Genomic DNA, 23,910 nt, shown 5'->3' on the forward strand with positions numbered 1-23,910 from the left:
TATCCACTGCGTCTGTGGTGTACGAGGCCAGATGGATGGAACTACGGTGAGGTGTGTGCATGTGATGGCAAGACCCATGATGCATGTGAGTTTAAAACCAACATTGCATGAATCATGAATCCCTTGGTCATGTATGCCAATGTCCATGGCATGCGCCGTGCCTGTTACTGTATGTGTTTTGCCTGCACTGACCCATGTGTTGTGGAGGGACATGATGGAAGTGATGTATGACAGTGCCACTCATCTGCTGTTGCTTCCTGTCTAGGGGACCATTGTACAGTACCCTGATGCTTGTGTTCTATGTCTCCCTCTACACAGTGGCAAGTGAAGAAGAGGGCGGAGAAGGCGCTGTGGAGCAGAGCGGTGGGGATGCCGCCACGGCTGCAGCGGAAGGGGTGGGTGAGCCCCCACAGGGGCTTGCACCGGCAGAAGACGGCGTGGAGACATCCAGGTTGGTGGTTTCCACAGAGGGGGAGGAGGCCGCTATTGAGCCACACATGGGGCCTGGTGGGGGCATCCCCGCTGGTGCAAGTGGTGCAGTCCAGGGCCAGGGGCAGGAGGCAGCACAGGTCGCCGTGGAGGTGCCTGTGCATGTCACTGTCCCTGACACTGTGACTGCACCACCATGCACCAGCAGGTATGCCCCATCCCAGGCCCGTCCGCAGGTAGGGGAGATGTCCATGTCATCTGACACTCCTCTACCTGCGGACGAGGGGACCCCGGGCCGTGTGGAGAGGGTCCTGATTGGTGTCGCGTTGCGCACGGCTGGCATTCGTGATGAGGTGCATGCTTCCCGGGAGGAGCATGCACATCATCACGAAGAGCACCGTGCGTACGTGAACCATTTGGGAGCCACCATGGTCGGGGGTTTCCTACATGTGTGTGGCCTTCTGGCGACCCTCTCCTCCTCTGTGGAGGCTATGCGCCAGTCGTGCTCCATGCCGTCTTCCGGCCCAGATGCCACCAGGGCCCCCTGTGGACCTGCCCCGACCAACGCAGCCAGCTCGGTGGGGACCCCATCCCTGCCACAGTCGGGAGTCGAAGGTCCAGCAGGGGTGGACACACCAGCAACTGTCCCCCTACAGATGGAGGATGTGCCGGCATCATCTGGCAGGGCACGTGCACGACGGCATCGGTGGATTCCATCAGCCTGGATGCCGTCGTGCTGGCAGAGGCAGTGGCGTCGGAGGCAGCAGCAGGCTCGACGTGGGAGGCATCATGGCTCGGGGCCATCAAGATCAGAGGGGCAGGCATCGGCCGGAGGGCAGGAGAACCCTGGGATGGCAGTGTCTTCCGTGTGGGAGCAGTTGGTCCAGCGGATAGGTGCGGAGCGGCAGCGGGCGGAAGAGGAGCGGCTCACCATGGTCAGGGCGGAGTTCTCCATGCGTCGGGCGTTGAGGCGGGCTGAGTGCCTCGAGGAAGCTCGCAGGGAGTTTGAGGTGGACACGGGGTTGTCCCTGCGAGACCTCGGGGCCAGGACAGAGTCCCGCCTCCGGGACATCGACATGGAGTTCGATGATGCCCTGGCCGGCAACATCACAGAGTGAGCCGCAGGACTTGCCCGCTGCCATTGTATATAGTTCTTTAGTTAGTGTTAGGTTTCCTTTATTTTTAAAGTTTTTTTTGGACCGCTCGGACAATGGCCACTTTTCTGTATATATATTTTTTATTAGTTGGTAGTAGTAGGTTTCATTTATGGTGTTGGGCTCATGGACCCTGGGTTATTCTTGTACATAGTTTGATGTTTGGAAAACATTTGTTGGATTTATATTTGTGTTCACCATGAGGCAATGGTTTTTCCTTATTTTTCCCCCCATTATTTTGCTTTGGACTACATTAGTTTTTGGATTCCTTTGTTTTTTGATTTTTTCTATTAGTTCTCGGACATGGACCATTTGTTTTGTCATCCCCATTGTTGTGTGTTTTATTTCTTTACTTCATTTTCATCTTTAATACATATATTTATTACTTACATTTGTGGTATTTTCTCATTGGTTTCATGCATGTCTTGATATGGGTTTTGACATTCACTTGCACCCATTGTGTATGTGTGTGTGACGGACATGTGTTCATTTACATACTTGCCATTGGGGTTGTATCATGTAATTGCATCTACTATGTGGGTGGATGCAATCCTTGGCTGGGTGTTTGTGCTGGGTATGCTGCCCATTACTGCCATGATTGCGTTTCGTCAGGACCTGGGGGCAGGGGGACATGAGTGGGGGCCTGCAGGGGGGTGGGGGTGCAAGGGGACTGAGTGGGGGCCTGCTGGGGGGTGGGGGGGTGGTAGACATGGTTGGGGGCCTGGTGGAGGCTGCCCCTGGTGACTGGAGGGGTGGGGGTGGTGTGAGACATGGTTGGGGGCATGCTGGCAGGTGCCCCACAGTGCTGGGGGGTGGGGGTGCAGGGGGACATGAGTGGGGGCCTGCTGGGGGGTGGGGGTGCAAGGGGACATGGTTGGGGGCCTGCTGGCAGGTGCCCCACAGTGCTGGGGGGTGGGGGTGCAGGGGGACATGAGTGGGGCCTGCTGTGGGGTGGGGGTGCAAGGGGACATGGTTGGGGGCCTGCTGGCAGGTGCCCCACAGTGCTGGGGGGTGGGGGTGCAAGGGGACATGAGTGCGACATGGTTGGGGGCCTGCTGGCAGGTGCCCCACAGTGCTGGGGGGTGGGGGTGCAAGGGGACATGAGTGGGGCCTGCTGGGGGGTGGGGGTGCAAGGGGACATGAGTGGGACATGGTTGGGGGCCTGCTGGCAGGTGCCCCACAGTGCTGGGGGGTGGTGGTGCAAGGGGACATGAGTGGGACATGGTTGGGGGCCTGCTGGCAGGTGCCCCACAGTGCTGGGGGGTGGGGGTGCAGGGGGACATGAGTGGGGGCCTGCTGGGGGGTGGGGGTGCAAGGGTACATGGTTGGGGGCCTGCTGGCAGGTGCCCCACAGTGCTGGGGGGTGAGGGTGCAGGGGGACATGAGTGGGGGCCTGCTGGGGGGTGGGGGTGCAAGGGGACATGGTTGGGGGCCTGCTGGCAGGTGCCCCACAGTGCTGGGGGGTGGGAGTGCAGGGGGACATGAGTGGGGGCCTTGTGGAGGCTGCCCCTGGTGACTGGAGGGGTGGGGGTGGTGGGAGACATGGGTGGGGGCCTTGTGGAGGCTGCCCCTGGTGACTGGAGGGGTGGGGGTGGTGGGAGACATGGGTGGGAGCCTGGTGGAGGCTGCCCCTGGTGACTGGGTGGTGGGGGTGGTGTGAGACATGGGTGGGGGCCTTGTGGAGGCTGCCCCTGGTGACTGGGGGGTGGGGGTGGTGGGAGACATGGGTGGGGGCCTTGTGGAGGCTGCCCCTGGTGACTGGAGGGGTGGGGGTGGTGGGAGACATGGTTGGGGGCATGCTGGCAGGTGCCCCACAGTGCTGGGGGGTGGGGGTGCAGGGGGACATGAGTGGGGGCCTGCTGGGGGGTGGGGGTGCAAGGGGACATGGTTGGGGGCCTGCTGGCAGGTGCCACACAGTGCTGGGGGGTGGGGGTGCAGGGGGACATGAGTGGGGGCCTGCTGGGGGGTGGGGGTGCAAGGGGACATGGTTGGGGGCCTGCTGGCAGGTGCCCCACAGTGCTGGGGGGTGGAGGTGCAAGGGGACATGAGTGGGACATGGTTGGGGGCCTGCTGGCAGGTGCCCCACAGTGCTGGGGGGTGGGGGTGCAGGGGGACATGAGTGGGGGCCTGCTGGGGGGTGGGGGTGCAAGGGGACATGGTTGGGGGCCTGCTGGCAGGTGCCCCACAGTGCTGGGGGGTGGGGGTGCAGGGGGACATGAGTGGGGGCCTGCTGGGGGGTGGGGGTGCAAGGGGACATGGTTGGGGGCCTGCTGGCAGGTGCCCCACAGTGCTGGGGGGTGGGGGTGCAGGGGGACATGAGTGGGGGCCTTGTGGAGGCTGCCCCTGGTGACTGGAGGGGTGGGGGTGGTGGGAGACATGGGTGGGGGCCTTGTGGAGGCTGCCCCTGGAGACCGGAGCGGTGGGGGTGGTGGGAGACATGGGTGGGGGCCTGGTGGAGGCTGCCCCTGGTGACTGGGTGGTGGGGGTGGTGTGAGACATGGGTGGGGGCCTGGTGGAGGCTGCCCCTGGTGACTGGAGGGGTGGGGGTGGTGTGAGACATGGGTGGGGGCCTTGTGGAGGCTGCCCCTGGTGACTGGGGGGTGGGGGTGGTGGGAGACATGGGTGGGGGCCTTGTGGAGGCTGCCCCTGGTGACTGGAGGGGTGGGGGTGGTGGGAGACATGGTTGGGGGCATGCTGGCAGGTGCCCCACAGTGCTGTGGGGTGGGGGTGCAGGGGGACATGCGTGGGGGCCTGCTGGGGGGTGGGGGTGCAAGGGGACATGGTTGGGGGCCTGCTGGCAGGTGCCCCACAGTGCTGGGGGGTGGGGGTGCAGGGGGACATGAGTGGGGGCCTGCTGGGGGGTGGGGGTGCAAGGGGACATGGTTGGGGGCCTGCTGGCAGGTGCCCCACAGTGCTGGGGGGTGGGGGTGCAAGGGGACATGAGTGGGACATGGTTGGGGGCCTGCTGGCAGGTGCCCCACAGTGCTGGGGGGTGGTGGTGCAAGGGGACATGAGTGGGACATGGTTGGGGGCCTGCTGGCAGGTGCCCCACAGTGCTGGGGGGTGGGGGTGCAGGGGGACATGAGTGGGGGCCTGCTGGGGGGTGGGGGTGCAAGGGTACATGGTTGGGGGCCTGCTGGCAGGTGCCCCACAGTGCTGGGGGGTGAGGGTGCAGGGGGACATGAGTGGGGGCCTGCTGGGGGGTGGGGGTGCAAGGGGACATGGTTGGGGGCCTGCTGGCAGGTGCCCCACAGTGCTGGGGGGTGGGAGTGCAGGGGGACATGAGTGGGGGCCTTGTGGAGGCTGCCCCTGGTGACTGGAGGGGTGGGGGTGGTGGGAGACATGGGTGGGGGCCTTGTGGAGGCTGCCCCTGGTGACTGGAGGGGTGGGGGTGGTGGGAGACATGGGTGGGAGCCTGGTGGAGGCTGCCCCTGGTGACTGGGTGGTGGGGGTGGTGTGAGACATGGGTGGGGGCCTTGTGGAGGCTGCCCCTGGTGACTGGGGGGTGGGGGTGGTGGGAGACATGGGTGGGGGCCTTGTGGAGGCTGCCCCTGGTGACTGGAGGGGTGGGGGTGGTGGGAGACATGGTTGGGGGCATGCTGGCAGGTGCCCCACAGTGCTGGGGGGTGGGGGTGCAGGGGGACATGAGTGGGGGCCTGCTGGGGGGTGGGGGTGCAAGGGGACATGGTTGGGGGCCTGCTGGCAGGTGCCACACAGTGCTGGGGGGTGGGGGTGCAGGGGGACATGAGTGGGGGCCTGCTGGGGGGTGGGGGTGCAAGGGGACATGGTTGGGGGCCTGCTGGCAGGTGCCCCACAGTGCTGGGGGGTGGAGGTGCAAGGGGACATGAGTGGGACATGGTTGGGGGCCTGCTGGCAGGTGCCCCACAGTGCTGGGGGGTGGGGGTGCAGGGGGACATGAGTGGGGGCCTGCTGGGGGGTGGGGGTGCAAGGGGACATGGTTGGGGGCCTGCTGGCAGGTGCCCCACAGTGCTGGGGGGTGGGGGTGCAGGGGGACATGAGTGGGGGCCTGCTGGGGGGTGGGGGTGCAAGGGGACATGGTTGGGGGCCTGCTGGCAGGTGCCCCACAGTGCTGGGGGGTGGGGGTGCAGGGGGACATGAGTGGGGGCCTTGTGGAGGCTGCCCCTGGTGACTGGAGGGGTGGGGGTGGTGGGAGACATGGGTGGGGGCCTTGTGGAGGCTGCCCCTGGAGACCGGAGCGGTGGGAGTGGTGGGAGACATGGGTGGGGGCCTGGTGGAGGCTGCCCCTGGTGACTGGGTGGTGGGGGTGGTGTGAGACATGGGTGGGGGCCTGGTGGAGGCTGCCCCTGGTGACTGGAGGGGTGGGGGTGGTGTGAGACATGGGTGGGGGCCTTGTGGAGGCTGCCCCTGGTGACTGGGGGGTGGGGGTGGTGGGAGACATGGGTGGGGGCCTTGTGGAGGCTGCCCCTGGTGACTGGAGGGGTGGGGGTGGTGGGAGACATGGTTGGGGGCATGCTGGCAGGTGCCCCACAGTGCTGTGGGGTGGGGGTGCAGGGGGACATGCGTGGGGGCCTGCTGGGGGGTAGGGGTGCAAGGGGACATGGTTGGGGGCCTGCTGGCAGGTGCCCCACAGTGCTGGGGGGTGGGGGTGCAGGGGGACATGAGTGGGGGCCTGCTGGGGGGTGGGGGTGCAAGGGGACATGGTTGGGGGCCTGCTGGCAGGTGCCCCACAGTGCTGGGGGGTGGGGGTGCAAGGGGACATGAGTGGGACATGGTTGTGGCCTTCTGGCAGGTGCCCCACAGTGCTGGGGGGTGGGGGTGCAAGGGGACATGAGTGGGGGCCTGCTGGGGGGTGGGGGTGCAAGGGGACATGAGTGGGACATGGTTGGGGGCCTGCTGGCAGGTGCCCCACAGTGCTGGGGGGTGGGGGTGCAAGGGGACATGAGTGGGACATGGTTGGGGGCCTGCTGGCAGGTGCCCCACAGTGCTGGGGGGTGGGGGTGCAGGGGGACATGAGTGGGGGCCTGCTTGGGGGTGGGGGTGCAAGGGGACATGGTTGGGGGCCTGCTGGCAGGTGCCCCACAGTGCTGGGGGGTGGGGGTGCAGGGGGACATGAGTGGGGGCTTGCTGGGGGGTGGGGGTGCAAGGGGACATGGTTGGGGGCCTGCTGGCAGGTGCCCCACAGTGCTGGGGGGTGGGGGTGCAGGGGGACATGAGTGGGGGCCTGGTGGAGGCTGCCCCTGGTGACTGGAGGGGTGGGGGTGGTGGGAGACATGGGTGGGGGCCTGGTGGAGGCTGCCCCTGGTGACTGGGGGGTGGGGGTGCAAGGGGACATGAGTGGGACATGGTTGGGGGCCTGCTGGCAGGTGCCCCACGGTGCTGGGGGTGGGGGTGGGGGTGCAAGGGGACATGTGGCTTGGCTGGGGGGCATGCCCATGGTGGATGGGCTGCCTGCGGGACATGACCAGGGGTGCAGGGTAGTCCCCTGTGGTGTGGGCTGCCTGCAGAGGTCGTGGAGGGGGTAGAGGGGAGACCTGGGAGGACCCACACTGGCAATTCACCTCTTCAACTTCCCGCACACCCACGTAATACACTGCCCCACCCGCACAGGCCCAATCGCGTGTAGGATTTCTCGCGCACCCCTGTAATACACGTACCCAGGCCAATCGCGTGTAGATTTTCTCGCGCATCCCTGCAATACACGTACCCAGGCCAATCGCGTGTAGATTTTCTCGCGCACCCCTGAAATCCACGTACCCAGGCCAATCGTGTGTAGATTTTCTCGCGCACCCCTGAAATCCACGTACCCAGGCCAATCGCGTGTAGATTTTCTCGCGCACCCCTGTAATACATGTACCCAGGCCAATCGCGTGTAGAATTTCTCGCGCACCCCTGAAATCCACGTACCCCGCTCAATCGCGTATTTAACTTCCCGCGCGCCACTTTTTTGATGCGCTGGGACTCTACCGCCTGCCTTCGTGTGGCGGCCGTGTTTCAGCTTGTGCGTGTCTTTGGCTGTGCGTGGCTTTGCCCTATTCGATTCCATGAATACGTGTGGTTCGAGTGCGTGTGGGCGTTCCGTCTGCTTCCCTGCAGTACATCCCCAGTTACGCCCTTATTTTCGCGTGTTGTTCCCCATTCCGCGCGTTACGCCCCATGTCCCGCCCACTTTCTGGTGTGTGCGCTGAGGTTGTGCGCTTTCACTGTGCGCGTCGCGCATGCCTTTCGCGATGTTGCAGTGACGTGTGCGCCATGCACGGGTTTGGCGCACATCCCGAGGAAGACACGCGCAGGGACTTCCATGAATCGCACGCGTGCGCGTGCGCCTCTTTTTTTCCGCTTGCGCCTGCTTGCGCCTGCTTGCGCCGGCTTGCGCGTAGATTTTCGGCGCACGTTTGTTCCATGAATCGGCCCCTTAGTATAGCAATTAAGCATCACTTTCATGGTATCCTGGCCCAATTTCCTTCAGTCTGATGGTAATCCTCTTTCATATGTAATATGCTGCTCCCACATGTACCAACATTTCAGCCATACAAATAGCGGAGCAGGATTGATTAGATGTTATCATTCTTAGGTCACATACTAAATCCTTCTAGCCCTTGCAGTACCATTCCTGAAGGCTATTACAGACAGTTAAAAGATGTCTAATCGTCTCTACTTCCTTATGGCAAAACCTACATACTCATTCATCTTGAGGTACAAATGCCCACGCTCCCACATACTCAGGGCATGGTAGTATGTTAAATCGAAGGAGGGTAATGAATCTCGAAAATTCCTTGTTGTAGGGGAGTAGAGGTATGTAGCCCATGTAAACTATATGTAGCATATCATTTCTTGGTGTGGTATGGTATGATAACGTTTATTTATATAGCGCCTATACACATGCATGTGTTTCAAAGCACTCAAGGAGGGAGGGAACACGGGGAGAAACAACAGACGCTAAGAGCCCTTGAATTTCTGAGACGATGACGGTCAGCACAGACAGATTAAGAGAATATGATACATTTAACAGTTTAGATACAGCAAATAGGCCTAACTACGATTCTGCCGTTTTTTCAAGTGCACATTAAGGGGTGAAGACAAGGGAGAACAGACAAATTCTTGTCTTTCTTGACAATATAGCCACTTTATTAATTACATCCCATTCCATGGCCTTTGTATTTAGTCGCTTATACATATATTTAAAAACCAGTGTCGTTTAGGAAAGAATGGACATTGTTGATATTTCCCTGGTCAACTCCCTCTCCCAAACTGGACGCAGCCTCTCCCAAGCATCTTCGTTAGGCCTGCCCACCGGCATTCATTTCAGGTACGTTGACACTTTGCATGGGGATGACCGAATAATATTGCAGGCTACTGGTCTTTCTTTCATGTCTTTCAGTAAGGAGAGATTTTAAATCTATATACAGTTTCCTTTCACCTCCCCCTAAATGAGAATCGGTACGCAGTCAAAAATGTATTTGAGTTTGCGGTACGGGCAGCAAAGAATTCTGTGCCGTCTGTACTGGGCTCCAGCAAAGATATTTAAATTGGGTTTGTCAGATGATGATAAGTGCTGGGATGTGGTTGTGATGGAAGTGAATTATTACACATGTTATGGTTGTGTCCGAGAGTGGTTGACTATTGGAATGAAGTACTTAATAGAATGGACTTGGTTTTGAGGGATACCCTACCAAAATCAAGGAAAAAGCCAGAGGTGGAGGATGGCTATTAGAATTATGAATGTTATCAAGATATGAAAAAGTAATGCTCAAAAAACAAAAGCATGAAGAATATTAGACTGAAACTTGGGGATTAATTGAGGAATTGTATGACTAGTGCAGATGTTTTCTGAGGGAATAGATGTATGCGATTTAGTAGGAGACAGATTAATTAGGAAATTATATTGTTTGGCGAAGGGACTGACAAGGGCAGTCAGCAGTACCTGCACGCTGTGCTGGTGTTCGAGTACCTTTTCAGTATCTACTGTTTCTACTGTTGGAGGCGTGTGCTCAGAGGCGTGTCCCGAGCCCTCCATTCTACAAACATCCAGCCCTCCGCGAAGCGGACCGCGAAGGGACTGACAAGGGCAGTCAGCAGTCCGCGGGCCCGCGTGACCGCCTGACGAGCCTGCAACGAACGCACCTCGTGTGCAGATCGACCTATTGCCCCTCAGGCCCGGAGGATGGCAGCCATAGAGGAGCCCGCAAAGCGGAAATCTGAGGCGGAGGACCAGGATATGCGCGTGTTAAGAAACGGCAAACCTCGCCCGCCACCGTGTAACAACAAGGACAGCGCAACCTCGCCAGAAAGTGTAGAGCAACTGGCAACCCTGAGATTGCAGCGGATTTCCCGAATAAAACAAGCAGGAAAAGAAGCACAGGTAAACTCCATTCGGCATTCTGAGACGAACGAAGTAAGTGACCTTAGGTCTCTTCCGACTGAATCTCATAGTGTGGAGGGTTGCCTGGCTACAACAGCGCCAATGGCGGGACGAGTTTTAGAAAATCTTCAAGCTGTTACAGTAACATCGACGTGCCCTGTGCCCCCCCCTACACATCCAGTTACACTATCCTCCCTCACAGCTCCGGGCCGAGAAATCGTGTGTGGAAGAATAACAAACCAGGTGATAGCCCCTCTATGCGCTGAAGGAGCGGAAGGAGTACGCCCTGAGCATCCTAACTCGCCCGCTCAAGTGATGAGGGTGATGGGATCCTGGCACCTGCCTCAATTTACAGACTCCCCTGTGGGGAAAGTACTAAGTCCAGGGGGCACCAAGGAGTCACTTCCCTCCGCACCCCAGGAGAAGCGGATAGTGGTCATGATACACAACACAGAGGGTGAGGAGGAGCTGAGAACACCCCCAGACTCAGGTGTCCTACTATCGGCTTCCCATGCATTGGGTAAATCCGCGGGTAAGGGGGGAGAGGCAGAAAAAGAGGTGCGAGAGATAAGGGGTACTGTCGCAGAAGAAGGGGACGCCCAAATCTGCGCTTCCCCCTCGAGGCTGACCACTCTAGCGTTGAACACCGGTGGAAACGACCCCCCCACACCCTCATTGACCTTCGCTCCATCAAGCGGACCAGACGCGATGGGCATAGCAACAAATGCCGACCAGAGAATCGGCATCTCGCCGAAAATGGCGGGAGGCAGTCATAAAATATCCTCTCGCAGAACGGTAAGGGCTAAACCCCCATATAAAAGAGGGCAGGTGGGGGGGAAAAAACTCTCCACTTTCCAAGGTTTAAAATCAAAACCAACTCTGAAAGAGTTTTTTGGGAAAAAAGTACGAACGGAAGATACAATACGGCATGATATTTCAGATGCAGAACTGCTGGCCATAGTGGAAGACAGAGCAATGCACTTTCTACACTTGAACCCTCCCCCAGAGATGACTCTTTTTCCAGAGAAAGTGGCTAATAACTCTTCACACCTGCCGACTCAATGGAACCAGACCCCGAATCCAATTAGTATGGGCGCAGATGCAGTAACCGGGAAGGTCAGCCCAGTACCTGGCTCCGCTCCTGCACCTAGTGACGGGTTGAACAAAGAGCTGGTCATAACCCAGTTAAACGTCAAGACAATACCAGTTGGAAGTGACACCCCTAGAAGGGTGACCCTACCTACTGACAACTTATCCGATACGAGGATGAAAGTAGTGGGCTTGGGCACGTTGGAAACCCCAACAGAAGAGTCACATCGGCCCCCAGCCCCGGAAATGGGCCCTCCTATTTCGCCCAATGCACCCGCTTCACTATTTCCTCAACCCATAGCGATTAGTCCTGAAGCACTCACAGAAGGGGATGTTCCCCCAAATGATACAAGCTCGAGATACCCCAAAGATCTGGGCCCTCAGATGGCTCCCAGATGGCAAGGAGAAAATCCCCCCAGTGAAGAGCAAGAAATACCCCTGAAAAAAGAGGATCTCATGCCTATGCTGTCCTCGGTCACCATTGCATTGGCCCCGTTTGGGAAACTATATGAAGCAATCAGTGATACTTTAAAAGATCAAACTACTCTGATTGCACACATGCACACCAAACTGACCTTTCTAGAGGGCTTCATCACTGCACACTTACATTATAAAGGAGATGACAAGGAAACCTCGATTGCTGAGATTCGATCAAGACCCGTTGAAAAGTCAGCCACTCCCAACTTAAGCTCGGCAAACTGGCAAACAAACACCCAAGGGACACAAACTATAGAGCGACCTGGGATGAATGAACCTATGGTGACGACCCAAGGACGTGAGGAGAAAGGGGATATTGAGGAGGGGAACCGGCTGACAGAGAGACCCCGTTCTCCGGCATTATCTGCTGACCAGCCGAAAAATATCATAAAGGATGGCCAGTCCTTGAGTCGTTCATTCAGTAAATTAGGAAAGAAAAATGGATCAGTGGCATTCTCCCTTCCAAAAAACGCAATTATTCAATCATGTGCGAAACCAATAGACTTCTCCACGATGAAAATCCCATCTACCTACGAAATTTTCCAACACAAAGGTCAAAGCAACCTAATCGCTAAGGGGAAGAAAGCTCTAAAAAACAAGTCTCAGATAGACCCCACACAAAAGGCTAAACCTGAGAATAAGGTCTTGAGGAACGAAGGAAAAACTACCCCACCAACTCAAAATCGTCAAGTCTTCAAATTAAAACCCGCAGACAAGATGCGGTCGACTTCTCGGAGTCTAGAAAGATCGCGAGAGGGCTCCAGCAGCTCAATTGATTTACTGAATATGAGCATTTACACGGTTGAGGAATCTGAATCAGAAATCCCCCAAGCGTTGGCCCAAAAAAGAAAAAAACCGGAAACTCGTGATAACGGAGATAAGGACGAACCAAAATCAAAGGCCTTGCTTCTTGACTCTCCTTCGACTTCTCCGCGGACTGTGGCAAAAACCACTCTGCCCCTGAGAAGAGTAAGCAAGAACCCAGGCCCAGTGCTGGGTAAGAGACCCCATGGGAGAAACCAACTGGAAGCCCACCCCCGAAACCTACATCAAAGCCGCAGCTCCCCTGGGGCGAAAAATCCCTGGTCCCAAATAGAGAGTAGAAAGTACAGAAGCCCTTCCCCAGATAAACCCAAACGTCACTATAGATCCAGAGTCCACACCTTGTCGGGTACAGGTCGGCGGGAGGGCAGATCTACTCGCCTTTACAGCCCACTTCTGCTCGGGCAAAGAAAAATGATGACAAGAACATTCAAACTCCAAAGAACGCAAGAAAGACAGGATAGATGGACACTAAATCGAAAGGCACTACTCGAATTATTCCAGAAGAGTCGGTTATCTCATATCGATGTCACAAAAGACATAAATATTTTGGAACAGAACCCTAACGGAAGATCTGATAGTTCGTACCTACATATTGGATCGAACTACATTCAAGATCAAATCTGGAAAGCAAGAGATAGATTATATAACTTGGGCTTTGACTTGCTAATTGCTAAAGAGGGCAATAGATCTACCTCGCCGCTCTGGGAGCGGTCCTTCCATCGACCCAGACTTCAAGATCATGACCAAGACTCGGTGCCTTACAAAACCCCTACAAGGCCCGAAACGCACAGCAAATACGATGAAAAACGCTCTCAGAGAGTGCTTAACAATCTGACTAATCGACGCGACACAGAAAGAAGAAGGAGTGGGCAGAGAAGCCCGGCCCGGGTTCCATTCTCGACGCGAAACCCCACCCCAAGAATTTTTCAACGTGTGGAGCAAGCCGAGGATATACCGCAAGCCGAGGACATATCGCAACTAGACAGTAGTCTTTCGGGGAAAAATTTCCCTGTTGGGGAAGGAAGGAGAAACAATAACAAGTAGCCACTAGACGCCCTCTTCGGTGGCTCCTCTGAGAAAGCATCGATCTCTACAGAAGTCCCGGAGACATCATTAAAACTGGGATCATGGAACACCAGAGGCTTCAACCATCTAACGGTCTCCTCAGATGTCAACTTGGGGAGCTTTGACGTTTTATGTTTACAGGAAACGTGGCTAATGGAGCCACCAACGTTGGACGGCTTTCAAATGGCACACTCACCCGCCCTTAGAGAGGAGAGAGGCAGGCCTAGATCTGGCCTCATTACGGCCCTAAGAGCGGGTTCTGGACTTTCATTGTCCAAAACACTCGTGGCATCAGAATTTTTTTTGGCAACACTTCTGGAGTGGGATAGGCCGAAAGGCCCTGCAGACTGCAATTATAAATCAGAAATCCTGCTGATTAACGTATACTGGAACCCAAAGCGAGTGAACAATGACACTTTTCTCACACAAATTGAGAGCCTTATAGATGACTTCCTAATAACATCTACCTCGAGCGATGTGATCATTGCCGGAGATTTGAATACGGACCTAACTCTCGACTCCAAAGAACCCCAAGACAGAAACAGCATGTGGCACAACCTCCTTGATACAAGAGAGATGCATATCCTGGGGCAAAGGACCGATAAGCAAATTGAAGACACCCCAACTTGGGAAAGAGGAAACCAAACAGCAATAATTGATTACATCCAGGTGTCCAAGAGCTTCCTGCCGCTGTGCTCACCCCTTACAACTATAAGAACACAGCACAGCGACCATAACCTACTAACTTTCTCGTGGGAGTCAAGGAGAAGAAAGGAGGAGCACGGCGCACAGGATCTGTCAGTAAACCAAAGCGGGATAAGACTGAGACTGTCAGAAGTAGCTATTTCCAAATTAACCAACCAATATAAGGAACACAAACTGATCAAGCAGCTAAGTCCATCAAGCAGGATCGAATATCTCCCCCTACTCACAGTCTATCACAGGAAAAAAAAAAAAGTGCTACAATACGGATCTAAAGCCCCACTTCACACATATAATGAACAACTAGTTACCCGAAGAAAGGAGGTCAGAAAACTTCAACGGGAGGCAGCAAAAACTATGTCACCTAGTAAGAAGGTCGAAGCCGCTATGGCAGGAAAAGCCTACAAAGTTTGGCTGAAATCAACCAAGGCAAATAGGTACCAGACAGACGCGGAAAACATGCTGAAGGCCATTAGTGGCCAAAAGGTACGCGACTTCTGGTCACTGATTAAAGGCAACTCGCAATCAGCAAACCAGGCACTACAAAACACAATTGGCGAAAAAGCCTGGATATCTCACTTTGAAAATCTATACGGACTCCGGGATAAGGTTATAGAGAACAGGATACCTAGCTCTGGAGAACTGTGGGATATTCCAACGGATCTGAACACAATTAAAGGGAAAATTACTCAGCTTAACGGATCCAGAGCGGCAGGACCCGATGGTATAACCAATTTCGATATAAAGAACAAATCGGAATTTTGGGCCCCTTTCATCCAGGAAGTTTTTTTAAACTGTATTAGTCTTTCGACCATTCCATCATCCTGGAAGAAAGCGATTTTGGTCCCTATTTTTAAAAAAGGATGTAAAGACAACCCTGCACACTATCGGCCGATTGCTCTTCTAGACTCCATAGGAAAGCTCTTTGGGACTTTAATCCTGGACAACTTCAGGAACTGGATCTCGGCGACTGGTCTGTCAGATCCCTTTCAAGCGGGGTTTGTGAAAAACGTCGGCACCCTGGCCAATGTTTTGGCAGTGAGCACACTAAAAGCCAAGGTATTCGAAGGCAGCCCCAAGATCTACATGGCATTTATCGACCTGGTCCAGGCGTTTGACCGGGTAGATAGGCATCGATTATGGGATAAATTACAGCACCACGCCTGTCCCCCAAGAATACTGGAACCCATAAAGGCCTTATACACAGATACCACAATATGCGTTCGACTCAACAACCAAGGTCTTCTGTCCACCTGGATGAAGACAGTAAGAGGGGTAAAGCAGGGATGCCCCCTAGCTCCCGCCCTGTATAACGCTTACACGGCCGACTTCAAAGAGTATGAAGCTAGAGTCCGGACATTTCCACCGACATTGGGAGCTAGCAAAATTTCACGACTGCTTTACGCGGATGACATAATCCTCTTTGATGTAACCCCTATCGGCCTCCAAAGACAGATAAATAACCTTGACTCTTACCTCAAAGAGAATAACCTCCTGATGAACTTGGAAAAGACCAAAATCATGTCTTTGGGAGGAAATGAAAGGAAGTCAGAGAAATTCACATGGGCGGTAAATAACACCAAAATTGAATTGGTAGACAGCTTTAAATACCTGGGAGTGACTATCAGCAAGAACCGCAAGGAAAAAATAATGCAGGAGAACATCATGACTAAGGCGAGACTCCTCGCCTCTCAATCTCAGGCAATATTGAAAAAATATGGTAAATTCACCATGACCCCTGTGATAACCTTCTACAAGGCCAAAGTGATTCCAACACTTACATATGGAGCAGAAGCCCTACCGAATCTGCCAACATCTTTCTGGCTAAAAGTGGAAGGTTGTTACTGGAGAAAGGTTCTTAACCTTCCTGACTCGCTACCAATGGCGATAATAAGAAGAGAACTTTCCCTACAATCTTTGACTTCTATTGTCTCCCGTAATGAAGCAATGCTACTTCGAAAGTGCCTACTTCCAAACCCTGCAGGGATCATGAAAGAAATCCAGTATGAAATACTGTCTGGATCATGTAAAATGCTCACAAGTTGGATGGTAAAGATCGAATTAATCTTAGAGAATGCAGGAAGTTCTAAAGATTAACTAATTAATAACCCGTCCAAGGTGAAATTTCGATTATTAAATCAAGACTGGATTAACACCTTGGAAAAAGCTGCCGCCTCAAAGCTGTTTACAGACCCTATTCCACAGCTGTCCAAAGTAAATGAACTTAAACCTTACTTATTAAGAGGACCGAACTCTAAACTTAGGATGAATTTTTTAAGAATCCGCCTTAACGTTGTTCACACAAGGGAAGTCCTATTCCGTAGAAAACTGGCCCCGGACGAAACATGCAGATTCTGCACGAAGGTAGAGATGGCGGAAACCACAAGACACCTCCTGCTCAACTGCTTAGGCGTCACAGGCCCCCGCCAGAGACACCTCGGACATTTGTTCAAAAACCTATACGCCTACGAGGAAGAGGAATGGTGGTGCCGGCTCATAAGTGGGGAAAAGACTACATGGGTGATTGCAGTGGTAGGGTTCTTTCAAGAGATTGGCCTGCTTACCTGACCGTAGTCATGGATGGGCTGGATAGCCAATTGGGTGTTCTTAACCCCCTTATTTATGGGGGTCGTGGTCCCTGTGCATGATCCCGGTTTAGAATTGGAGTGGGAACTAGGTGTGACTGCAACACAGGTTATAATAAGACCTCACGCCGTTCTGTTAGTGATCTTCGAACAAGTGATTGGGATGATTACATTCTCATTTTGTAAAAATTGTATTATACAATTAAATCAAATAATAAAAAAAAAAAATATATATATTGTTTGTTGTTTGTTGATGTCTGATTGTGATGTCTTGTCCGGTCATGTTGTGTGCGATGGATAACTATAATAATATGGGGGATCTGCATAGCTTATTTAGGAAAGTGTTATGATTACTACTTGTTATACAACTGAATTGTCTGATACTATATGTATAATATATCTTGAAATGTAGGTCTCCATTACCATGAAAAGGATTGTCTAGTTTGTGATTTGTCATACTTTGAAAAATGAGATAGATAAAGAGATAAAAAAAGAAAAGAATGAACAAGGAACTGTCTTTCATTAAGTTACTCGTCCATATGCCTACCTATCATACTCATCAGGCCCACTTTTCTACTTTCCCATACCATGATTTTAATATATAGCTTACAGCAACGTATCTTCCACAATGTCTTCAGTGAAGTCAGGCCCAATTCACATCTAATGGCTTCAATTGGTAGGGGCCTAGACAGTCTCAAAACTGGCCTCCATTGTTTTCCCTCTATTTTATCCAGACCAGTTATGTATTTGCCCCCTAAGGCCTTCAGTGCGTAAAATGCTCCTGGTACAATAAAACTCTTATATTTCTAGGAAGCCTTCCACAGAGTGGCCCCCCTTTTTGGCCATAGATTTCCTCATAACATTCCACTTTTTAACTACCTTAGTTTCTACAACATTGTGATAGAAAGTCCTGGGAGGATTATTCATAATGGGAATTCCCAAGTAAGGGTAAATGTCAAGTACCTCTAAGATCTCTGTGTCAATCTTCCACTTAAAGTCATACATTTCCCTCCTGGATTTACGTCCCTCAAACCCCATAATGTTGGTTTTATTAGCGTTGATGCATAAATAATTATCTTTCACATATATATACATAGCATTCAACATCCTCGGTAATCCTATCAGAGTAGGGTTTTATCCAGGATGACCGGATCATCTGCATACGTCATCCAACTAATGGCAGCATCCCAACTTTAGGCGGATAATGTTTTACTGTTTCAAGTCTTTGCCTCAAGTCTGCCACATAGAGGTTATATAGGACGGGAGATGTGGCACATCCTTGTTTCAACCCCATGTTAGTCTTGATAGCACGAGATATATTAGCTCCCTTACCCGCACAAATTGCAACTCTGTTTTCAGAATACATGGCTTTTAAAAAATACAATACTATACAATACTATAAGGCTAACTTCCAAATTCGCTAATTTACTCCAGAGTCTATCCCTATCTACGCAGTCAAAGGCTCCAGGGTAATCAATGAAACACACATATAATTTGGTATCCTTTCTATCTATCGTATCCGTGCCAACATGGTGCAACATTACCATCTTATCTAGGATGCTATAGCCCTGTCTATAGTCAGTTTGTTGTGGGCATAATAGATGTTTCTACCCAATCCATTTATTTATGATTTCCAACAAAAGAGAGCAGAAAATGTTGCAACTAGTATCAGCCATAGCTAGTAGTCAATAATTATTGGGGCAAGTTATTTTTCCCTTTTTAAAAATCGGTACTAGTATTGCTTTGCGTCAACTATCTGGGATGATGCCACTTTGCCATATAGAGGTAAACAGCTGGAGGAAAACCTAAGCACATTTTTTTTCCAGATTGCATTTGATAACAATATTTGTTAGCCCAACCGGCCCCTGGGTTCTTGATGATTTCATTTTGTTTATTATCTTCAGGATATCAACCATATCAAAAGGGAATATTATTTTACCACTATCCCAAAACATAGTGCCTCTGACATAGTGTGTTCTGGGAAGGGGGCGTGGCTCTTGTGATCTTTAATGTTTTATACAAGCACGCAGTTAAAGTCGGGTTTCTCCAATATTCCACAAGGGTTCACACAGAAAAACGGTCCAGCAAACAGCACTCGCCTGGTGCACTCTGCTGGATATGCGCCAATAAAGCACGCTTACCTTTTATATATATATATGGCTCTGAAGTGTTTCCTGCTTGCTGCTTGATGATTGCTGCCACCCAAGATACCATATTTTTTGCGACAAGATGGCTTAATGAGAACACAGATGAGGAAGATGGAGAGCAACTGAATTGAAGAAAAGTCATGTGTTGTGAGCAGCTGCAGACCCTGAGGAAGTTGGAAGCAGTTGAAAAGTAAGTCAAAGGTTTGAAATGGCCAGGAGAGAGTCAGCTGATGGAAGATTGAAGAAATTGCCCTGGGGCATTGGAGGAAATGTCAGAAGGAGGATGGCAGTGGCATTAGTGGTGTGAAAAGTGCCACAAAAGTGCATTCTGTGATGTGTGGCTGTCCTGGAGCATTAAGAAGAGTGGCTCCATTTATGTGAAAAATGACCAGAGGAATTGGCAGTGACCGCTTAAATCATTAATGACACTGAGGCTGCATCGAGCGCCGTTGCGCTAGCAGAATCAAAAGAGGATTATGCGACTCGAAGTCCAATCCACTCCAACCTGAACTGTGTCAGAAAAAATTATACAGGAGGCCCGGAGGTGAAGATTTGGGGATTTGTTGAGGGTCCTTGGGGGTCATGAGTGGCCCGCGCCCAGCAGAGCTCCGTGTTTCAGCCTTGCTGCTAGGCTAGAACGGATGCAATTGGCCCTGCGCCATTGTCCCTACATTGGTGTTCGGAGATGATAACAAGTTTCAGCGAGGAAGAAGATTAGAGGAAAGGGCTTGCAAACGGAGAGGAGCGGGATGATGTACGTGGAAGGGATCAGCTTTTCTCAGCGTCAGAACTCTGTGTTCTCTCCATCGCGCCAATCATGAAGTTAAATGAAGCGAATGGACAATGGACAGATTTGAGCAACAGCTGGGTGCCGTCGACGTACTCTGCATTGGAGCGATGGTGCTAAAATAAATAAATATATATATGCATTTTTATCTTTTATCTTTACCGGCGTGACCTGTGAATTGTTATTACATGATGACATTACTTTCATTGCCGCCGAGCTGAGAGGTTTCTTGCCTGCAATGTAAATTTGAGTTTCAGTTTGAGGACTGCTGTGGAAGCAATGTGCCGGTTTTGTTTTGAAATATTTTCAGCAATGTAATGTGCACTGCTTAGGTTATAGAAGCGACGGAGTAATGACATTACGTTTTGCTTCAAGGAAGAACACTACGCTGAGCATTCACTGTATGAAGTATTATTGCAGTGTGTTCCCAACACGTTTTTTTAATTAATCCAAGGTTTAAAAGAGTACTGTGTGCCCCGGTGCATTAAGCAATGACAGGAAAAAGTTATATTAGAAGAATTACTGTGCTTTTAGATGCGGTGTTACAATGGGGGTAGTGCCTAATGTTTTATGTTGGTAATTTGCAATAAGAGTTTATGAGAAGCTAGATAATTGAATAAGGTTGCAAATTAGTTTGCTAATTTAATGATGCTTACGTGCAATATAGTAGGAAAGTTAAATGTTTTGCACAGTGTTAAGAAAAGTCATGGGTCACACAAAATATTTTCTTGAATGATGACATTCGTGATTTAGGTGGGATGTTCACATATGCAATATAGAAGTTATGTAAGTGCACACTAACGGAACGGTGCTTGATCACCACTGTGTCTGTCTAGTGCTGTACATCCCTAATTATACACGTTGTTTTAAAGCATATGTGTCTGTGCTGAGTGGATGTGTATTGGAGTGCTTGTTTTAATGATGGTGTGAGTGAGTATGTGCATGTTGTGGTGTGACATGCATTACATTTGGTTGAAGTTGTATGTGCGTGTTTGGAGGGTAGCACACATGGAGTTACAGGTTGTGGCGCACATGCTGGCCTGGTGTGGCACCATAGATTGAAACTGTGGTTATTTGCACGAGTAGTGCAGAATTATGGGACGCAATTGGAGTCATAGCGCCCTAGTGTGTTAAATCCTAGGTGGAGAGTTTGGAGGTTTACATTGCACTCAAGGAAGAAGTGTCTGCTGGAATATCTTGGAGACTGATCAAACGTGGTTGGCACGTTATGTGTGGGGGGGTTTGTGAGGCAGGGAAGAGAGTAGGTGCCCACATCTGTCTCCAGTGCAGTTGTTGAATCACTTAGAGTGGTGTTTTAGGTGTAATGGTTGTCGCTCCTAGCATAAAGTCCGTGTAGCCAGGTTGTGCGTCTCTGAGCAGTAGGCTAGAAGTTTCCTTGCACACCTTATTGAGAGTTTAGCTAAGTAGTTTTGGGGCACACAGAGTTTTATGCCAGAGTAGTTGAGTTAGAGGCAGGTTGCATGTACACATGCTTCGACCTGTTGAAGTGATAGACACTGGCAAGTGATTTTAGTGGAGTAATGTTTATTTACCAACTTTATAAATTACAAATTTATTGTGCAAGCACGTATTTTTTTAACTTTTTGTGCTTGCGTGCAGTCTTCGCACAGTATTTACAGTCTGTGCATTCTCTACGCACCACGTCTTTTGTGGTTGCGTTACTGTTTTATGTGCTCTTTATTTTGTGAGTCACTTTCCAGACTTTCATTTATTTTGTGTGTTGGAGAGAGGTGCTATTAGTAGTAATTAGTGGTGCTGTTAAATGGTCCGTTCTAAATTAGTGCGAGTTATTTTGAAACCTCCCATGTGTTTATGATGAGTTCTTTGTGAAGGCTCTAAAGGATTTTTGGACGCTAGACTGGTTGGTCGCACTGCAGAGACTGGGGTGCTCTGTACGGTGGGTGAGGTTGTGCCTAGACGTGGCAATTCTAGGGTTTGGGTGCGGCAGCCCTGAACGGAAGGCGAAAGGTTTTGTTTAGGTGGTTGCGAGTGTTAGTGAAGTCTATTTGCTCATAGAGCGCAGTCTGTGCTCTGGGGTGGCAGCCCTGCGGTTCTGGGGCCAGACCAGGACAAAGGGAGTTTTAGTTCCTATGTATGTTGTTAATCCTTATGTGCAAGTGGAGAGTCTTTTTGTTTCCTTCTTTTGAGGAAGGAGATGTGTAGTGGCCTAGCACCTGGCAGGATGAGCTGTGTGTGTGTGTGTGTGTTTGTATGTGTGTGTGTGTGTGTGCGTGTCAGTGGAGTGGACCTTGGAATGCAGTGAGGGGTTTGGAACCTAGGTGGCACCTAGGGTCCATTGATGATGGTAAGGGATAAAGAGATGGATAGCCAGAGGGAGTCGAAGCTTGTTACCTGCTCTCCTTACATACCTTCCTCTCTGTCACTGAAACAATAAAGCAAGCTTACCTTTTACATATAGCTGGCTCTGGAGTGTTCCCTGCTTACTGCCTGATGATTCCTGCCACCCAAGATACTACAGTTTTCTACTGTTATGAAATATTGGCTGACTCTGTGAGGACTGCGATGATTGCTGTGATCCCCAAACCTGGGAAGGATCATTCTGTTTATGCTGTGTAACTTAATTGATTGTTACCCAAACTGGTTCACCAAAATCAGACAGGGTTTATCTTTGGCAGGAACAGTCATGACAACCTAAGGTAACTTTTGGATGTTGTCCACCTCAGGGGGAATTCGGCTGAGGCCTATTTTGCGGTTAGTATTGATACAGAGAAAGTCTTTGAAAGGGTTAGTTGGAAACTTCTCTGTCAGGTTTTGGTCAGGGTAAATTGTGGATCACGGTTTTTGCAACTTTTCAGTCACTATATAATGGTGGTAAGGCTGAGGTTATGGTTAATGGTTGCATATCAGAGCGCTTTTCTGTCTGTAGAGGTACACGCCAGGGTTGCCTTCTGTCTCCTTGTTATTTGTTCTATTTATAGAACCCTTGGCCATTGTAATCGGAAAGAATGAGGATATTAAGGGAATTTCCATGGGGATTGCATTTCTAAGGTGCTTTAATATGCAGATGATCTTCTAGTTTTGCTTTCAGACGCAGAGTTTTCATTTAAGGAATTGCTCCTTACCTTGCAATCTGTTGGCCAGGTTTCTGACTATAGTAAGTTAATGTTTCTAAAACACTGATCTTTTTCCGATCTCGTCCTTGTGCAACATGGGACTCCTTGGTTTGGAATAAGAGGTCTAGGCAGATGGTGGTTTCAAGTATTTAGGAATACTTGTCACTAGAAAAGTTGGCTCATTACTTGTTTCGAATATTTGGCTTAAAATTGCTGAGATTAATGTATTACGTCTTAAGCAGGAAAGGTGGAATCCGACATTATGGGGGAACATTAATGTGATTAAGATGTCCCTGCTTCCTAAATTGCTGTATATATTCAGTATGCTTCCCCTTCCTCTCCTGAGTGAGCTTCCTTGTGATACAGACAGGATTTTCTGCACATTCTTATGGAGGAGCGTGGGAAGTCCTGGATCCCAAAATATATTCTTTTGAGGCCTGTGAACCTGGGTGGTTTTTGTGTCCTCAATATTAGTCTTTATGACACTGCTTTTTCATTGCAGACCTTGCATTTCTGGCTCAGGGATGATCAAGCTGACTGCCCTAACTGGGTTACCATTGAGAGAGAGAGTCTGTCTGCCCTGTCCCCCTGAATTGTCTGCTTTGCATGGATAAGAAACTGGCCATTGGTCAAACTCCACCGTTAATAAAACACGTTTTGAAGGAGTGGAAGCGAAATTGTAAGAATTGTGATTAAAGATACCTGTTGAGTTTGGATTCTTCTCTGTGGAGGAACCCAGCATTAAGGATTGACAAATGCACTCTCTCCTGCTCTTCATGGCAATTAGCAGGTATTTGGAAATTGGGGCAAGTTTATGACAGTGTTTTCATGCTTACCTTTGAATTGTTGTGATTTAAATACAAGTTGCGGTCTTCGGAGGCTCCCCAATATCGTATGCTATGTGACCTTTTTGGACTTTGTTTTCACCCCTGAATGCTTCTCTGCATAGTGTCCCCTTGGTTTTTTCCTTGGCCTAGAGCAGCTGCTTTCAGCTTCATTCTTGTACAAGTTTCTTGCACCAGTGGAATGTAGTACTGCATCAGAACATGGTAGGGCCTATTTGGTGCTCAGATTTGGGATGTGTGCTCTCTGATGGTAAATGGGGTCGCATATGTGGGGGGTCCACCTAGGTTTAAGCTTGACTTGGACCTGAGATACACCCAGCAGCAGATCTCTCATTATCTTTATAGATCCCTTGGAGGGTGAAACAGTGT

The 23,910-nt window shown here is 51.2% G+C and overlaps 1 long non-coding RNA gene across 1 annotated transcript in view; it reads right to left on the reverse strand.

The window, feature by feature from the left end:
• Window positions 1-19,531, reverse strand: part of LOC138568980 (uncharacterized) — a 131,382-nt gene extending 111,851 nt beyond the window's left edge. The window contains exon 1 of the long non-coding RNA XR_011303035.1: window positions 18,809-19,531. This is a non-coding gene — a long non-coding RNA (uncharacterized lncRNA). The remainder of the gene's footprint in view (window positions 1-18,808) is intronic.
• Between the last annotated feature and the right edge of the window lie 4,379 nt (window positions 19,532-23,910).

This window comes from Ambystoma mexicanum, chromosome 2q, assembly GCF_040938575.1.
Source record: "Ambystoma mexicanum isolate Mex_15411 chromosome 2q, UKY_AmexF1_1, whole genome shotgun sequence".
Classification (NCBI taxonomy): Eukaryota; Metazoa; Chordata; class Amphibia; order Caudata; family Ambystomatidae; genus Ambystoma; species Ambystoma mexicanum.